The sequence below is a fragment of the Moschus berezovskii genome, chromosome 7, assembly GCF_049115385.1.
Source record: "Moschus berezovskii isolate FMDL1 chromosome 7, NW_MosBer_1.0, whole genome shotgun sequence".
Classification (NCBI taxonomy): domain Eukaryota; kingdom Metazoa; phylum Chordata; class Mammalia; order Artiodactyla; family Moschidae; genus Moschus; species Moschus berezovskii.
The window spans coordinates 67,602,094-67,608,793 of NC_142466.1; the positions used below are offsets into that span (position 1 = coordinate 67,602,094).

A 6,700-nucleotide genomic window follows, 5' to 3' on the forward strand; every position below is an offset into this window, starting at 1 on the left:
CAGTAGAAATGAGTATGTCTGATCAGGTAAATTAAATCAGCACAGGGGCATCTCAGATGTCTCTTGCACAGAGGGTGTCTTAAGATGACAAACTAGATTCTTTTCTAGTCCCCAGAATCTTACTGAGAACCGCATAGAAACCGTCATTGTTAAAGTTGTTTTCCTCTTGCTCAGCAGAGAGGGCATGCCTTACTAGCAAGCCAGCACTTCAGTCAGAGAGTTCTGGGGTTGAGCTTCTGAGTTCCTGCAGGTGATGGAGCAGAGGCACTATGGACAGGTACATTCAGACTTCCCTCCTGGTGGGGTTCATTCTCCTGGGCTTCTCAGCCCACCCAAAGCTGGAGAAAGCTCTTTGTGCTCATCCTGCTCACATACCTGGTGATCCTGCTGGGCAATGGGGTCCTCATCCTGGTGACCATCTTTGACTCCTGCCTGCACACACACATGTACTTCTTCCTGGGGAACCTCTCCTTCCTGGACATCTGCTTTAAACCTCCTCAGTCCCCCTCATCCTTGACAGCTTCCTGACCCCCCAGGAAAACCATCTCCTTCTCAGCCTGCGCCATGCAGATCTTCCTTTCCTTCACCATGGCAGGAACAGAGTATGTGCTCCTGAGCATGATGGCACTTTACCACTATGTAGCCATCTGCAACTCCTTAAGGTACTCCATCGTCATGAGTAAGGCTGCCTACATGCCCATGGCTGTTGGCTCCTGAGCAGCTGGTATCACCAACTCTGTAGTTCAGACAACCCAGGCTGTGAGGCTGCCCTTCTGTGGGGACAACATCATGAACCACTTCACCTGTGAGATCCTGGCTGCCCTGAAGTGCCATGGCCTGTGCTGACATCTCCATCAATGTGATCAGCATGGGGATAACAGCTGTTATTTTCATGGGCATCTCAGTTCTGTTCATCTTTTTCTGCCATGTGTTCATCATTGCCACCATCCTGAGGATCCCTTCAGCAGTAGGGAGGAAAAAGGCCTTCTCCACCTGCTCTGCCCACCTCACTGTGGTGATCATCTTCTACGGGACCATCCTCTTCATGTATGGGAAGCCCAAATCCAAGGACCTTCTGGGGGCAGACAAACAGGACCTTGCAGACAAGCTCACCTCCCTCTTCTACGGGTGGTGACCCCTATGCTCAACCCCATCATCTGCAGCCTGATGAACAAGGATGTGAAGGCTGCTGTGAGGAACCTGGTGAGTCAGAAACACCTAACTGAGTAACTGTCATAGAATTTCAGACTCCAGAACACACGGTCTCCAAACTCCCCATTGTCCTGGTAGAGAAGTGAGAACCCAGCAAACAGAAGGGAGTCTCCCAAGGTTCACACTGTGGACCACGTGACTAAAACTAAAAAGTAGACTGACCATCATGCTTTTGTTTCATAGGCAATGGAAGTTTCTATCTAAGAACCTAGAAGGAAAGAGCTTTGAATTTCTAGAAGTGCTGGCTAGAAATTGTTGACTTTGTGCATAACCACGGTGACATCACATCATAGCTGCTTTATGTCAATGAACTTGGGTGGCCAGTGGTGTCTCTGGATACCTGTGCCTGCTGCAAACCTGCCATCTGGTGGACATTTCTGCGAGCTCCTGAGGTCTGTACTTGTGAAAGCTGAAAGGTTCCTGAGTCACGTGGGGAGGTTGTGAAAATACCGATTCAGATTCATTGAGTCGGAGGTGAGGCTGGAGATTCTGGATCTCTGCCAAGTTCCTAGGTGACGCTGCACCGCTGAGTAGTAGGCCCTGCAAGACTTGGGACTAGAGACAAGGGACTGAGGAGAGAGGCAAGGAAGCAACTCCTGCAGGTACCAAGTCCTCCAGCATCAGCAACCCAGGCTGCTTTCTCCAATTTGGGGGTAGCAGTTTGCCCTGTGACCTCACTTTTCTTATAGGTCTAAGAAGAATTGCTGGTTTATCAATAAGTCTGTTCAGATTTTTTCTTGTTAGTACAGTAAGGCATCTCCCAAGCTTCTTCCATGCTAGACCAGAAACCATTCCCATTTCAAATAGTGCTAAAGTGCAGTCAAGTGCAGATAGATATAAAAATGTTGTCAAGAACAAAATAAGAGCCATTAACATAGCAGAGGAAGAAACAGATGTCAATTTCTACAGAAAACATAATGATTGTATTTCTAAGTATTAACTAGAAAAATATTATCAATACTAAGAGTTCAGGAAAGTTAAGGATATAGAAATAACTTTTCAAATGTCAATTGTATTTCTGCTGCTGCTGCTGCTAAGTCGCTTCAGTCGTGTCCGACTCTGTGCGACCCCACAGACGGCAACCGACCAGGCTCCACCGTCTCTGGGATTCTCCAGGCAATAACACTGGAGTGGGTTGCCATTTCCTTCTCCAATGTGTGAAAGTGAAAAGTGAAAGTGAAGTCGCTCAGTCGTGTACTGGTCTCTGCTGCTGCTGCTGCTGAGTCACTTCAGTCGTGTCTGACTCTGTGTGACCCCATAGACGGCAGCCCACCAGGCTCCCCCGTCCCTGGGATTCTCCAGGCAAGAACACTGGAGTGGGTTGCCATTTCCTTCTCCAATGTGTGAAAGTGAAAAGTGAAAGCGAAGTCGCTGAGTCATGTCTGACTTGTAGCGACCCCATGGACTGCAGCCTACCAGGCTCCTCCATCCATGGGATTTTCTAGGCAAGAGTACTGGAGTGGCTTGCCATTGCCTTCTCCGGTACTGGTCTCTACCCTACAACAATTCAAAGTTCACTGTGTCTGTGGTAAGGCCAATAGGAAAACTGGGCTTAGAAACAAAGTTGTTAAGTATTCTTAATTCCCCAGAAGACTCTACTGAGCTTGTAAAGTATAACTGAACAAGGATCTTTTGAAGGTAATGATGTTGGAGTCTTCCTGCCAGATTTGAACTTGCTAGATGGGAATACTAGACCACCTGACCTGCCTCCTGAGAAATCTGTATGCAGGTCAGGAAGCAGCAGTTAGAACTGGACATGGAACAACAGACTGGTTCCAAATAGGAAAAGGAGTACGTCAAGTTTGTATATTGTCACCTGCTTATTTAACTTATATGCAGAGTACATCATGAGAAATGCTGGGCTGGAAGAAGCACAAGCTGGAATCAAGATTGCCGGGAGAAATATCAATAACCTCAGATATGACACCACCCTTATGGCAGAAAGTGAAGAGGGACTAAAAAGCCTCTTGATGAAAGTGAAAGAGGAGAATGAAAAAGTTGGCTTGAAGCTCAACACTCAAAAAACAAAGATCATGGCATCTGGTCCCATCACTTCATGGGAAATAGATAGGAAAACAGTATAAACAGTGTCAGACTTTATTTTTTTGGGCTCCAAAATCACTGCGGATGCTGATTGCAGCCATGAAATTAAAAGATGCTTACTCCTTGGAAGGAAAGTTATGACCAACCTAGATAGCATATTAAAAAGCTAGTAATAGCATATTACTTTGCCAACCAAGGTCTGTCTAGTCAAGGCTATGGTTTTTCCAGTGGTCATGTATGGATGTGAGAGTTGGACTGTGAAGAAAGCTGAGCGCCAAAGAATTGATGCTTTTGAACTGTGGTTTTTGAGAAGACTCTTGAGAGTCCCTTGGACTGCAAGGAGATCCAACCAGTCCATTCTAAAGGAGATCAGTCCTGGGTGTTCATTGGAAGGTCTGATGCTAAAGCTGAAACTGCAATACTTTGGCCACCTCATGCGACGAGTTGACTCACTGGAAAAGACTCTGAATCTGGGAGGGATTGGGGGCGGAAGGAGACGGGGACGACAGAGAATGAGATGGCTGGATGGCATCACTGACTCGATGGACATGAGTTTGAGTGAACTCAGGGAGTTGGTGATGGACAGGGAGGCCTGGCGTGCTGTGATTCATGGGGTCGCAAAGAGTCGGTCACGACTGAGCGACTGAACTGAACTGAAAATGTAACAATTACTGGACAACAGACCACTGACTTTTTAAAAAATGTGTTGATTTTTTTTGTGTGTAGATCAATGGTTATGAGATACCAGAAAATTAATTCCAACTACAAGAATTTAATACATATACACATCAGGTCAAAATTAATAGCGTGAAGATGAACCAGTTTTTAATAAACAGTGGGACAACAGTGACATTCAACTGAATGAAAGTTTGCCTTTGATCCATACATCACACCACACGCTGCCAGAAACAGGATGAATTAAAATTAAACATAAACACCATCATGATTACACAAAGCAAAAAAAGACAACAGAATGACATATTTATTCCAGCTGTGGAAGAGAGCATGATTCATTATTTTGGAAGAGAAAGAGGGTATCAGAGTTAAAATAGACATGTTCCCAACATGCAAAACTCTTGTATAAAACTCTTGAATAATATAGTCTAATCAAGCAAGAATCAAGCTGCTCCCAAATGGAAGTTTGTTGGGTTCTGCAAGTATTTGATGTGAGCTTCTTTAATGTATAAACTAAATAACTTTTAAGTAAGACCATGGACACACAAACTTGCATTTTCATTTTTGACACACAAGAAACCACTGTCACGATAGTATGTGTGTTGTTGATTTGATCCCTTTTCATAGACCTCAGAATAAATCTTTTCCTACCATCTCTGCATATTTCTTTTATCTTCTTTGAATGTGTCCTTGATTAGAAAAAGTGTAAATCTGCACTGATCATTTCTAAAATCCAAGCCTACGCTCAACTGCTCATGTATCATTATACCAAGGAACACAAATGTGCACTGTTTCCAATTAAGCGTTGGGCAAAGCTCAGAATCATCTGCCTGGTGTGTGTTCTCATCAGAGTGTCATAGCCAATTGCATAATGACAAAGGAACATGTAAGTAGTCACACAGTAATAATGTCACATTATATATAGTATTGGAGTTAACCAGACATTTGGGGGTGTTGCTTCTCTGACTACATTTATGATAAGGAATTTGAGCAATTATCCAAACTTTATTAGTGAATCAATATTTTTTTCTTATGTTTAATGTCGAACTAGCATTTTGAGGATCAAGTTTGTTTTTTAGAGCAATTTTAGGTTCACAGCAAAACTGGGCAGGAAGTACTGAGAGTTCCCATATGCCAGGCCCCCTCCGGCCACATCCTCTCCTACTGTCAACATCCATCAGCAAAATGGTATTTTTGTTACAATCAGTGAATCCATATTGACACATCATCACCCAGTGTTCATAGTTTAGAGTTCACTCCTGGTGTGTGGGTTTGGACAAATGTGTAATAGCATGTATCCAGCATTATAGTTTCAAACAGAACACTTAAACTGAACTGAAAATCCTCTATGCTCTGCCACTTCACCCCTCCTCCCCCTTTAGCCCCTGGCAATCCCTAATCTTTTTATTGTCTCCATAATTTTACCTTTTCCAGAATGTTATAGATCTGGAATCTAAAGGTATGTACCCATTTCAGATTGGCTTCTTTCACTCAGAAATACGCCTTTTAAGTTTCATCCCTGTATTTTTGTGGGTTTTTTTTTTTTTTTGCTGTTGGTATTGGTTTTCTTTTTTTTTTTTATTTCTAACATCGTGATTATTATTCTGTTCTGTTCAGTTGCTAAGTCGTGCCTGACTTTTTGCGACCCCATGGACTGCAGCATGCCAAACTTCACTGTCATTCACTGTCTCCCGGAGTTTGCTCAGGCTCATGTCCATTGAGTTGGTGATGCTGTCTAACCATCTCATCCTCTGCTGCCACCATCCCCTTTCAAAAATAGTGGTTAGATGCCACAAAGTTGGTATCAATGCCTTAACCGTCTGTGTCTTGTCAGGCCCAAGAGCCTCTTCCATCCTTGTCAAGGTGGGTGCCAACCTTCTCTCCTTCCAGACAACACTCTGTGGTTTGATTAGCTCATTTCTTTTTATTGCTCAACAATCTCCCACTGTATGGAGGTATCACAGTTAATTTAACCACTTACCTGCTAAAAGACATCTTGGTTGCTTCCAAGTTTTAGCAGTTATGAACAAAGCTGCTATAAATATCCATGTGCAGGTTTTGGTATGGACAAAAGTGTTCCTGAGTTAGTATTGAAATAAAAATCTCTCAGTACTTCTTTTTCAAGGTACTGTGTTAATTTGAACAAAGAGTAGTCAGAGAATGCAAGGTGTGCTAGCTCAAAAACCATGACCCTTTGCAAGCTACTCATCTGTATGAAGCAGGATTTTCTCTACAACAGGCAACCAAAACAAAGTACAGAAATGGAAGCCAAAACTGGTGTGACTACAATTATCATGCTGTGCTATGCTTAGTCATTCAGTCATGTCCAACTCTTTGGGACCCCATGGACTATAATATAGCCCTCCAGGCTCCTCTGTCCATGGGGATTCTCCAGGCAAGAGTACTGGAGTGGGTTGCCATGCCCTCCTCCAGGGGATCTTCTCAACACAGGGATCGAACCCAGGCGTCCCACATCGCAGGCAGATTATTTACAATTTTAGTCACCAGGGAAGCCCAAGAATACAGGGATCTTCCTGACCCAGGAATTGAACGGGGGTCTCCTGAATTGTAGGCAGATTCTTTACCAGCTGAACTACCAGGGAAGCCCACAGTTATCATACATAATTCTCAATTGCAAGTTTTTGTGTTCATCAAAATTTCACTTATTATCTGAATTCTCATTTATTGTCTTTGAACCAATTATTATTAATTATATATTTGAACTGAGAAAATAAATGTAGCACTGAAATGCAGCTTTTTTATTCTATTT

At 43.4% G+C, this 6,700-nt stretch overlaps 1 non-coding gene and 1 pseudogene across 1 annotated transcript; one reads left to right on the forward strand and one right to left on the reverse strand.

The window, feature by feature from the left end:
* The first annotated feature begins 269 nt into the window (after positions 1–269).
* On the forward strand, positions 270–1,230 carry LOC129557332 (olfactory receptor 13C7-like; annotated as a pseudogene).
* A 4,471-nt stretch (positions 1,231–5,701) lies between these two features.
* Positions 5,702–5,827, reverse strand: LOC129557663 (U6atac minor spliceosomal RNA). The gene has a single exon (XR_008686263.1). It is a non-coding gene; the product is annotated as a U6atac minor spliceosomal RNA (small nuclear RNA).
* Positions 5,828–6,700: the final 873 nt, after the last annotated feature.